The sequence below is a fragment of the Neomonachus schauinslandi genome, chromosome 2, assembly GCF_002201575.2.
Source record: "Neomonachus schauinslandi chromosome 2, ASM220157v2, whole genome shotgun sequence".
NCBI classification, from domain to species: Eukaryota; Metazoa; Chordata; class Mammalia; order Carnivora; family Phocidae; genus Neomonachus; species Neomonachus schauinslandi.
Genome location: NC_058404.1, coordinates 152,836,688 through 152,850,178, shown reverse-complemented (window position 1 = coordinate 152,850,178; position 13,491 = coordinate 152,836,688).

Below are 13,491 nucleotides of genomic sequence, written 5' to 3'. Positions count from 1 at the left end.
TAGCAGAGTTCCAGAAATAGGAGTGTTCAATTAATGGTGGCAAAATGAACTCACATGTATACAGAATTTCTAGTAATAATACAAATAATATATGTCATTATTATGTATCATCTTATTTCCTAAAAAGTAATTTTTGTTGGAAAAATCAAAACCATTTTGGAATATGTAATTGAAAAATAAAGAGCACTTAAATATATTAATCTAGCACACTCTTGGGCAAACTATATCTATATCCTGATTTAGTGGCAGGTTTCTCTATAAAAGAATATGCATGGTTGAAATAACATTTTAAAAAATCAGTATTTTAAGAAAATATATACTACTTTAATATAAACTGTGCTATTTATAAGACTGAATCATGCTTTAGTTGAAGCCAAACCAAAATAAAACTTCCCAAGTTTTTTTAAAGATCACTAACAAAATTAACTATATTATTTGTAATGTATAGTGAGTAACTTATAGGGTATTATAAAACATTTTGAATAATAATTTAAGTAACTCATTCTCAATAAAATTATGATTCAGTAGATAATATAATTCTAATTATGTAACATCAGGTATAAAAATGAATATTCAGATTCCTTAAAAGTATTAAAATGGGATACATCATAACTTAATATTTAGGATTACACAAAGGTTTTTCTAGGACAAAAATCCCTTTGCAAAGGTCGAAAGTAAATGGGAAAACTCTGAAACTCATGGTATATTTGTGGTAGCAGTAATGAAATGAACAGATAAAGAATCTTAAAGGAAAAAAAACCTTCAAAAAATAAGATCAAATGAGCAATTCTCAGGTGTGGAACAGAAATAAATTCAGGTGCATCATCCAAAAAGATCAAAGAAAAAGAACTCTCTAAAGTAAACAGAGTGATATTTTTGTTTGGTTTCCATAACTTTCCTGGTAACTTGTCAGTCTTAATAAGAAAGAAAGTGTAAAAATCTCTCTGTATGACACAGAAACATCACTCCTAAACCTGAAGCAAAGTCACATTGAGCATAAAAGAGTTTTTAAAATAACTCAAGGAAAGATCCGAAGCTTTGGTCATATTGACTCTACAGATTTAATGGAAAACTTGCTGATAACATAGTGTTCGAACTCTAAAAATCAAGCAAAAAAATTTTAAGGCTCGAGAATATTATATTTTTCAGAACACTTATTATTTTGGTCAACTGAAAGTCTCCATAAACTATGAGTTGGGTAATTGCTCCCAGGCATATCTTGGTGCAAACAAATAAAACCCTACTTCAATAATCCAACAATGTGAGCACCTGGGTGGCTCAGTTGGTTAAGCGACTGCCTTCGGCTCAGGTCATGATTCTGGAGTCCCGCGATCGAGTCCCACATAGGGCTCCCTGCTCAACAGGGAGTCTGCTTCTCCCTCTGAACTTCCCCCCCCCTCTCATGAGCTCTCTCTCTCTCAAATAAATAAGTAAAATCTTTTAAAAAAATTAAAAAAAATAATTCAACAATGCTATGTGTTAGATTACATTCTAAGTCCAAAAAAATATTTTCTATGGGGCGCCTGGGTGGCTCAGTCGTTAAGTGTCTGCCTTCGGCTCAGGTCATGATCCCGGGGTCCTGGGATCAAGCCCCGCATCGGGCTCCCTGCTCAGCTGGAAGCCTGCTTCTCCCTCTCCCACTCCCCCTACTTGTGTTCCCTCTCTAGCTGTCTCTCTCTCTCTCTGTCAAATAAATAAAATAAAATCTTAAAAAAAAAAAAACCCATGGACTAAAATAGATTAAAAAAATATTTTCTATTATACTACCAATGAAACTACAAATAAAAATTTAGATAGAAAAGTCTTGCTTACGTAGGTTTTACACTATGTTTTACAGAAAATCATTGTGAGGATAATAAAGAATTTTGAAAAGACAGCTATATTTTATTATTCTAACGTATGTGGAAATAATATCTGATTAATAAATATTCTGAAGTCAGATTGTTATTAATTATAATTGTACCCAGTTTCTCAAAGATTCTGAAATTTTCCTGAATTATTATTTTTACCTTTTTTCTGGTCAAAATATTGACCTTAGCATTATCTCCTAATGAATGTCTAAAACACAATATTATTAAAACTAAACAAGATTTCTCTTCTCTACTAATGTAGGTATATTATACTTATAAAAATATTTCAGGATTCCCTCATTTGAATCTTGACTGAAGAGTAACCAGCCTTTACCATAAAATTATTCACCAATTGAGTCCAGTATGGTATAAATAAATTGTAGCTATATGAAATCCATCTTCAATCATATCACAGATAAAAATGAAAAAAAAATCTCTGTTAATGTTGATGCAGTAAAAAAGGACACTATTAAATAATGGGGAGAAAATATGAATTATATATCCATTCTTCAAATGCAATCTGTCAGTACATCTGTCAGCAATATAAGTTACGATAGGACATAATAGCTTATGGCATTCCAATACTACTGCTGGAAATAATAATAAAGTTGGATAAAATATTAAAATCCTCTTCTTTTTTTTTTTAAGATTTTATTTATTTGACAGAGAGAGACACAGCGAGAGAGGGAACACAAGCAGGGGGAGTGGGAGAGGGAGAAGCAGGCTTCCCGCTGAGCAGGGAGCCTGATGTGGGGCTTGATCCCAGGACCCTGGGATCATGACCTGAGCCAAAGGCAGACACTTAACGACTGAGCCACCCAGGTGCCCCTAAAATCCTCTTCTTAAAGATCAAAGAGAACTATGAAAGCAGTAAAAACTAGAAGGGCAAAGAGTTTGCATAGTGAAGAATCATGGAAAAGTAGGCTACACTTCTGCAGCCTTTTCTTTCATAAAAATTTGTAGAATCTGGAAAACGCAAGAGGTTAAAAAATGTGTGCTTTGCCTGGCACAGGACTGCTGCTGAAGGACAGGAAAACTGACAGAACTTTTGGTGTTTTGTGGTGTCAGAGAAGAGAAGTTGATGACTGGATAGGTGCTAAACCCCCAGCCATTTCCCCTAAAGAAATCTACCAAATCCTGAAAATAGGAATGTTAGAAGCAAACAGCTAAGGTAAACACCTCTGAAAACAGACTAAATATTATCAAGCAGCTTATGGGAGTGAGAAAACAGAATATGGAGGTTGGAACTTGATTGCAAAAAAAAGGGCCACAGAAAATCAGATTTCAGCTGAAATGTGTAATCCTAGACACAAGAAAATGGCATGTAAACCAGTATTAGAAAGAGCATTACCCGAACTATAATCCAAATGGCACAGCTCTATCCCTGATTATTTTAAGGTAATATCTACTTAACAAGTAACAGGGTGAGTCCTCTCTGAATGAATGTCACTTAGAGTCTCTATAAAATGTATGTACATATCCGTCATTCAAACAAAAATGATTAGGCACGCGAAAAGAGAGAAAAAGGATTGAAAAGCAAAAGGGGGGAAAAAAAAGTCTTAAAAATAACTATAGACTAGATTGAAAAGGTGTTATGTAAACTTCTGTTATTTCACAATCATTAGAAGAATGGTATGTATATCAAGTAGACAATAATCCCACCTCAAAAATATGTGAAATTTGGGCTACATATATAAAATCTATTATAATATATAATATAATATAATATAATATAATATAAACTATTATAATCATTATAATGTGTTATTTGCCAATGGATTGAGAAATTGTCCCCTAGAAGATATCAAATTACAACAATGGATCCATCCAGTAACAATTCCTGATCCGCTATTAATCCCTGAGTTATGACAAATGTGAAACTTCAGTGTAGAGAGGGATTGTTTATTTTTCAATCATTATTCAATTATTTGTTGGACTTTATTTTCAATAAATAGTCAATTGTATATTCATATGTAAAAACAATGAATATGCTTTCTTGGTGCATAAGAAACAATTTCTGATTGAATATCAAAATATGAGTGATAAAAATTAAATTTCTAGATGAAAACAGAAAATTTCACATAACTTTGGGTAGCTATATATTCTTTTACAAGGGTCCAAGAAGTGCTAACCAAAGAGACAAATAATAACTAAAAGAAAATTAGTATTAAGAATTTCTACTTATTAAAAAAACACCATTAAATAAATGAAAAATTAATCAAATACTAAACAACTTCTACAAATTTATAAGAGAATAACAATAGGTGAACCATATACTTGAATACTCACTTCAGAAAGGATATTCAGTCACTTATTTCAGGAAAGTGAAACCACACTAAGACATTACCATGTGGTTAACATAATGGCTAAAAGAAAACAGATAGGCAATGGTAAATATTACTGAGGATTTGCATAAATTGAAAATTTCCTACAGCACTCTTGAGAGAATAAATTTTTTTGGATCATTTAGTTTGGATAACTATTTAGCAATGTCTACGAAGTTCGACCATATGCACATACATGGCCCAGGAATTTCCCTTCTTGGTATATGCTAAATGAAAATTTGTTTATATGTTAGCCAAAAGACATGACAAAGAAAGTTCACAAAAGCATTCTTGTAAATAGCAAAAATTGTAAAGCACCCAAATGTCCATCTACGGTTTATGGATAAATCAATTTTTCCTTAGTGATATATTGGAATAATATACATTAATGGAAATGAACACAATACCAATGAACATGATACATGATACACAAGAAACATGGGTGAATCTCTCCAACAGAAATCAAACACAAATATCACAAAGAGTAACCAGGCATAGATGTACATTTACTGCATGAGTTTACTTACATAATGTTTGTAAACATGCATAAATAAACTATGATATTAGATATTGGGAAATTAGTTAACCTTGTGGGATATAATAATTGGAAGAATCATGAGGAGTCCTCAGAGTTGCTTATAGCATTCTTTTTTTTGTTTTTTAAAGATTTTATTTATTTATTTGACAGAGAAAGACATAGCGAGAGAGGGAACAGAAACGGGGAGTGGGAGAGGGAGAAGCAGACTCCCTGCCGAGCAGGGAGCCCGATGCGGGACTCAATCCCGAGACTCCAGGATCATGACCTGAGCCGAAGGCAGTCGCTTAAACAACTGAGCCACCCAGGCGCCCTGTTTATAGCATTTTTGCTCTTGATCTATGTGATTACCTGGGAGTGTTTATTTTGTAATTTATGAAGTCATGCATTTATGTTTTATTTCCTTTTATGAGTGTCAGTGAAATTTTACTAAAATAATGCGCGTGTCATTCAAATCAATAACTCAACTTTTAGGAGTCATTTCCAACTATTCCTGCAAAAATCACCTGTACTTTCTCTCCAACAGGCCCACCCTACAAAAAAATGTTAAAGGAAATTCTTCAGGCAGAAGGATAGTGATACAGATGGAAATATGTGTCTGCATAAAGAAATAAAAAGCACTGGAAAAAAAGTAAATATATAAACAACTATATGATAATTTAAATCTCTTTAAACATAATTGTTTGCTTGAACAAAAACAATAATTATGCAGTCTTTGCATATGTATGAGTAAAATGAATGATAATAGCACAGAGGTTGTGGGATAGGGAGAGGAATGAAACCATACTATTGTAAGGTTCTTATCTATATGTGACATAGTGTAATATAACTTATTGGTAGGCTGAGAAAAGCCAAAGATGTATATTTCCAACTGTAAATCAACAACTAATACAACAAAGGATTATAATGAGTAACCCTGTGAATGAGTTAAAAAGGAATACCAAATATTCAATTTATCCATAAAGGAAGAAAAATTAAAAATGAAAAAAAGAACAGATGATAAAAATAGAAACTAAATTTAAGCATAACCATACCAATAGTCATACTAAATGTAAATGATCAAAACACCCCATTTAGAAGTCAGACATTGTCAGATTAGATGAGAAGCCATATTCTAGCTTTACATACTTACTAAAACACACCTTAAGTATAATAGATAGATTAAAATAGATTAAAGTAAGAGACTTAACATGTTAAAACTAACAAAGCTAAAATGGCTAGATTAATATCAGATATAGTAGATTTCAGAGAGAAAACAAAATATTACCAGGAATAAAGAAGCTCATTGAATAATGATGAAGTACTCAACTCATTAAAAGGATATAATCATTTATATCCATAAATTTATGTCCATAACTGCTAAGCTTCAAAATACATGAGGCAAAATCTGATAAAACTACAAGGAGAAATCAGTAAATCCAAAATTAAGTTGGAAATTTTAATAGCCCTCTCTCAATAATACATAGAACAAACAAACAAAATCAATAAAGTTATGTAAGACTTGAATACTATTAAACAACTTGGCCTAATTGAGTTTACAGAAGATACCAACAAACAACAGTAAAAAAAAAAAAAATATATATATATATATATATATATATATATATTTCCAAGTGCATGCAGAACATTACCATATTCTGAAACATAAAATAAGCCTCAATAAATTTGAAATGTTTCAAATCATAAAATGTATGTTCTATGATCACAGTGTGATTAAATTAGACATAACATTAGAAATTAGAAATATATCACAGAAATATCACTGAAAAATTGGCAAGTATATGGAAACTAGATAAAACACTTCTAAATAAACTAAATAAACACACTTTCATCCATGGATCAAAAAGGAAACAAAAGGGATATTAGAAAGAATTTTGAATTGAATGAAATTAAAAATATAACATACCAAAATCTGCAATCTGTGTAAACTGGTAAATTGGATTTCATCATAAGTCTTCTGGTATTCATGAAACACTATTGAGTGAATGAAAAGACAAGTCATAAACTGGGAGAAAATATTTGAAAATCATATATGTGATAAAGGTCTCAAATCCAAAATACATAAAACAAATAAAAACTTAAAGCTCAATAATAAGAAAACAACATAATTTTTAAAAATGGAAAAAAACATTTGGACAAACTTTTCTCTATTTGCCATATAGACAGTGAATAAGCAGATGGGAATATGCTCAACATCAGTAGTTATTAGGGAAATTTAAATTAAAACCAAAGCCCTTTTAGAAAGCTAAAATTGGGGGCCCTGGGTGGCTCAGTTGGTTAAGCAACTGACTCTTGATTTTGGCTCAGGTCATGATCTCAGGGTCAGGAGATCAAGCCCTGTGACAGGCTCTGCCCTGGGTGTGGAGCCTGCCTAAGATTTTCTCTCTCCCTCTCCCTCAGCCCCTCCCCCACCCCACTCTTGTGTGCACTCTCTCTCTTGCTCTCAGAAAGAAAGAAAGAAAGAAAGAAAGAAAGAAAGAAAGAAAGAAAGAAAGAAAGAAAGAAAGAGAAAGAAAGAAAGAAAAAGAAAGAAAAGAAAAGAAAAAAGAAAAAAAAAGAAAAAAGAAAAGAAAAAAAAGAAAAGAAAGCTAAAATTAAAAACACTGACATACCAAATGTTTGTGAGAATGTAGAGCAGCTTGAACTCTCATGTACTGTTAGTGGGAAAGTAAAGTGGTACAACCATTTTGGAACATGATTTGGTAGTATCTCAAGAACTTAAATATAGGGGTATCTGGGTGGCTCAATCGTTAAGCCTCTGCCTTCAGCTCAGGTCATGATCCCAGGGTCCTGGGATTGAGCCCCGCATCAGGCTCCCTGCTCTGTGGGAAGGCTGCTTCTCCCTCTCTCACTCCTCCTGCTTGTGTTCCCTCTCTCACTGTGTCTCTCTCTGTCAAATAAATAAATAAAGTCTTTAAAAAAAAAAAGAACTTATATATACTTAATATCCATCCAGCCATTCCATTACTGGGTATTCATCACGCCCAACACTACCACTACAACAAACACATATGTTCACACAAATACTGGAAATTCAGTATTTATAGTAGCTTTGTTTGTAATAGCTTCAAACTAGAAACATCCAAATGTTCATCAACAGGTGAATAAACAAATAAATTGTGGTATTTTCATACAATGAAATACTACTGAGAAATAAAATGAACTATTGATGTCCTCACCAATACGGATGCATCTCAAAATAATTATATTGAGAGAAAGAAACCAGTGACAGAAGGCAGGTCATGGGTTGCCTTTTGACAGTGAGAGGGACAGACAGGAAGGATTACAAAGTGACGAGAAAAGCTTTGGGGATGATGGATATTCACTCCCTTAATTGTGGTGATAAATGTATATGTCAATATAATCAAATTGTGCATTTTAAATAAGTATAGTTTATTGCATGTAACTATACATTCTCAAAGTTGTAAAAAATAAGTCAGTCATCTGTGCTTTAAATTTAAGTACAAAAACATTCATTACTTCATTGTTACTAATGGCAAAAAAAAAAAAAAAAATAGTGATAGATATACAGAGGACAGATGATAGATAGATGATAGGTAGGTAGATAGATAGATAGATAGATAGATAGATAGAAAGATATAATGGGTAAAACTACTTGAGGGACCATCAGTAAGGAAATGTTTTAGTAAACTCTGGTTCATCCAAATCATTGTATATAATGTAGCCTTTCCATGAATGAGCTAGATTTTTTCTCTTTCAAATGAGAAAATTGGAGATACTAATATTGGTATAAGCGTGATCTGTTTTCGTAATTGACAAAAATCATTGTACACATCAATATATTTTTATTTTATTATAATAATATGGAGAAAGCTATGGAAGTATTTATAATAGGTTATTAACAATTGCTGCCTTCTGGCTGATGAGAAAGTCATAGTCCAACAAAAAAAAAAAAAAAAAAAAAAAAAAAAAATGAGCTAAAAAGCAAGTTGAAATAATTGTTGGCTAAGTCTCCTATTACTTTACACATCAACAAATATTTGAAAGGTAACTTATTCGTGTTAATATATTTGTTGTTGCAATTGTGCTTCTGGGTTCTCCAAAGAAGATATATCTATCCTACATATGTTTTACTTAGAGCATATAGCCATGTCTTAGAAATTTTCAGTCCCCAGATTCCTGCCAGGTCTTACCATGGCAATCTCATTGACAATTTAGCACATCTTGATTTGGAAAGGAAAGCTGCTGTCATAGCTCCTCATCTTTGGCTGCTTTGGGATATCAGTGTTTTCCCCATCACCAAACCCACTTTCTTTTCTCTTCATTCACATACATGTTTTCACAAGCACCCTACATACACACACACACACACACACACACACACACACACAGACTTTAGAAAACATATCATCCCTTCAGTCTAGCAATTTCATTACTCCATAAATGGACACTTTTGATGTTTTTAAGACTTGCCTTAATTTTTTTTTTTTCCGTTTCAAGGTAAAATTGTTGAGGACAGAACAAGAGACAAAAAAATTTGGAATTTAAACCCAACATACCTGACACTAACATTTTAAATAACACTTATAATAAAATGTCCAATGAACTGAAATTATAGTCACTTATATTTTCCTTTTTTTATTATCTGCCTGAAAATTTTAGTAGAGACTCTTGATGTTCATAATAAAAAATGGAAGGAACCATTTTACTTTTAGCAATGAAATGTGCAGTTCAAATTAAAATTTCTGGCCTTACTTATCTCTTGTTCAGTAATAGATCTGACTAATGCAATAGGAGATCCAAATACATAACACAATTAAATTATATATGTGTATATATGTGTGTGCATATTATATCTATATATATGTTTTTATGGAGTTTTTCTTTTTCACTTCCTCACAATTACTTTTCTCATCAAAACTTTCTTTCCCTTTTTCTTGTCTGGTAACCTTTCTATAACTTCTATTATAGGAGAAGCTTTCAGGATACTTCCCAACCATCTTCAGATATAGAGAAAAATATTTTTTATCATTATTTAAACAAAATTGTTACAAATTTGACATGTTGGATATTCTTTGAAATTCCACATTAATTATGAATGATATAAATGTAGGCATTAGAAAAGATCCCCAATAGAGTCCTTTAAATCCCTCAGTGTATGCCACTAGTAACTGCTTATGTAAGATCAGACATGAGCCAGGCCAAGCTGTGAAAAATTGTGAGAGGTTTTCAAACTAACAATTTTTTTAAGATATAATTCCTGTCTTAAAAGTGGTGCTTATATCATACCACTCTTATCCAGTTAAAGGCTTAGAGGGGAAGCACAAAGCAACTATTAACCAAGATATTGTTACTAACACAAATTCATTCCAAAACAGAAATTTTAACTAACTTGTACTCACAATTTCCTCATATTGAGAAAATAAGGAACAGAATTTAAAATCTCACTCACATTTGCATTTCTGAAAATCAGGCACCCTGAAGGGTTGCTATGTAATTTTCTAAAAATCTTTTAGTGTTCACATAATTGGTATAGTTCATTGCTCATATTAACTTTCAAGGATTGTAAACAAAACCCATTATCATGAAGGGGGGAAACCGGAGGGGGGGACGAACCATGAGAGACTATGGACTCTGAAAAACAAACTGAGGGTTCTAGAGGGGAGGGGGTAGGGGGATGGGTTGTCCTGGTGATGAGTATTAAGGAGGGCACGTTCTGCATGGAGCACTGGGTGTTATATGCAAGCAATGAATCATGGAACACTGCATCAAAAACTAATGACGTAATGTATGGTGATTAACATAACATAATAAAAAAACTATCAGTGTTCTAATCACATTAATTTTCTCTTTGTTTTAGAAAAAAATTAGAAAGTTATAGAATTAAAATTTTATAGGCTGTTTTAGATTGGGCAAGTTGCACATATTTTTATCAGGGAAATAAATCTATTGCACAAGATGCTTGTATGCCTGCCTCGTGGAAAAATGCCAGTATGCTTTGCAGGTGAGAGAGAAGTTTTGCAAGTAAGGCTTAAAACTTTCTCAGCATCAAGAGTTGTTAGTCTTTTGAAAATGTTCTCCAGCCTACCCTACAATGATAAAAGGCAAAGTGATGGTGCATACAATGGCAGGATGATCAGTAGCCTGAAGAAGCACAGGAATGTAGTAGGTCATCATTTCCATTTTTATTAGAATTCTTTTTTCCCCCAGAGCATCAATCCTTTCAGCATTAGCCAAGTTGCTTTTGAGCCCTAAGTCCTTGAGCAGATAAAATTTCCATGTCACCCAGTATTCCTTTTGTGAATTTTATAAAATTTAATCCAGTAATATTTTTAAAGTGCTACCCACTTTTTTTTTTTTTTTTTTGCTAAAATGATCATATACAGAGACCATAATATAATTTCCACTTAAAATGTGTAATTCATTATGGGTCATATTCAAGTTGTTTGAAACAAGGGTCTACTTTTTTTTTTAAGATTTTATTTCTTTATTTGATACAGAGAGAGAAAGAGCAAGCACAAGCAGGGGGAGTGGTAGAGGGAGAGGGAGAAGCAGGCTTCCCACTGAGCAGGGAGCCCAACACCGGGTGATCCCAGGACCCTGGGATCATGACCTGAGCTAAAGGCAGATGCCTAACTGACTGAGCCGCCCAGGCGACCCAGTGGTCTACTTTTAAAAACATCAGAGACTGTCATTTCATGATTCCTGTTCTATCCTATTTATTTTCATCATTCATTTATTGTTCATTCATTCACTCATCCATCCATCCATTCATTCACTAGTTGTAAGACATCTAACATCAAGTAGTTATTTTGGAAATAAGAATTTGAAATCTGACATGTAATGAATGGCAATAAGGTAAATGGGAATTTTTCCCCCCAATTTCCCCACCTAGCAACCAGTCTCATGCTAGTCTCAATCTTGTCCGGAAATGCCCAGTTTGAGTGAACAAAGACCTGATTTCCCTGTTCTGATTTTCAGCTCCTCTGTGTTAAATTAGAATATCACTCCAATGAGATGCTCCTACTATTCTTCCATCAGCCCTAAAATCTGTAAGAATGTATGAACATTTTATTAGACCAGGGACTGTTTTATTAGCATTGACCCACTGCATATACATAGTCCTGGAGTGAATGCAGTTCTGTCTTGCTTCATTTCCTCAGTGTGACTAGAAATAAGCGTGGAGTTACAAAGTCATTAGAACTGGGTTTACATACTAACTCCATGGTTGTGTAGATAAATAACAACTGGCAAATTTTTAGACTTTGTATTTTCTTATCTGTAAAATGTACATTATAATACCTAATTTCGTGAATATTGAAAGCATCAAATAAGATTATGTATGTAAAGTGTCCAGCAGGTTTTGAATTGCCAGGGAATCCATGAAGCGGTTGTTTTCACAGCCACCCAGAGTGCCTCATCTATAAAACTATACTAAAATTGTTTCTCAGGGGTGAAACTTGAATGTGATTGTGTATGGATAGATAATATTCAGACAAAAAATTGCTATATGAATGCTGGTAATTGTTATGGCCTGAACGCTACAACCGTCAACTTCATTTTTACTTTTATTCATAGAAATCTCTTGCATTTAAAGTAGGACAATTGCCCCTATGTGATAGCTTTCTATGTTAATTAGAATAAAAAAATCAATAATATTGTAATTACATGCCATAAATTTTCTATTTATTGCCATTTTATCTAATGTATAGGCTTATGAGTAATAGACACCAAATGCCATTAGGTTCTAATGATTTTCAAATCATATTTGACTCATTTTGGATTATTGCTTATACTATAAAAATGAATTGTCCTACTGCTGTGTAAACTTCAAATTTTCACTCTCCTTTGCCATAGTTAAGTTCTTTTATAATGACTTATCTAGCAGAGACCTTTTGATAGATTTCTTTTTTTAACATATATATTCTCTTAATACCTTCATCTACCAAGGTATTATTGATCTCCAGCATGTCTATAATAAAGGATAGGTAATTCCATCCCTTGCTAACAATGTTTTCATAAGGTTTGATAAAGCACATCTTTTCAGCAAGTTCAACGAATAGCAAGATTATTTTGATAATTATATACTTGTATTTCTATCAGAGTATTTGGATGTACTTGTCTTGGATTGTTTTCTATTTTATATTTTTTTTTTTTTTTAAAGATTTTATTTATTTATTTGACAGAGAAAGACACAGTGAGAGAGGGAACACAAACGGGGAGTGGGAGAGGGAGAAGCAGACTCCCTGCCCAGCAGGGAGCCCGATGCGGGACTCGATCCCGGGACTCCAGGATCATGACCTGAGCCGAAGGCAGTCGCTTAACCAACTGAGCCACCCAGGCGCCCCTGTTTTCTATTTTATATTGACTAATGTATGGTTAGGTCCTAATGAAGCTTTCTATTTTACATAATTTATTTAAAAATATTCCCTGACTTGTTCTCCCATTTAAATATTTTCAATAAAGGCTTGAATTAATGACTTTCCTTGGTTTGCCTCTTTGGTTTTCAACATGTTAGTGAGGTAAATAGAACATTAGCAAATAAAAAAAAGGAAGAGTTCATTTTTTTGTTTTCTATGTAAATAAATGAGACAAGGCATCAGCCTGAGATGTCATGAAAAGAATACAAACATGAAATTTTAAAAAAAGTAAGAAAAATATTTTACAAACTAGAATATTAATAATTACGCATAAACCAAAGTATATTGCTATCTAAAGATGAATTATGCATGATCACACTTGAACTAGTTATGTCACATTCTGAGTAAAATATAGTACTTCCTGATTCAGATACGTTGACTCTATATGACCTGTATCATTT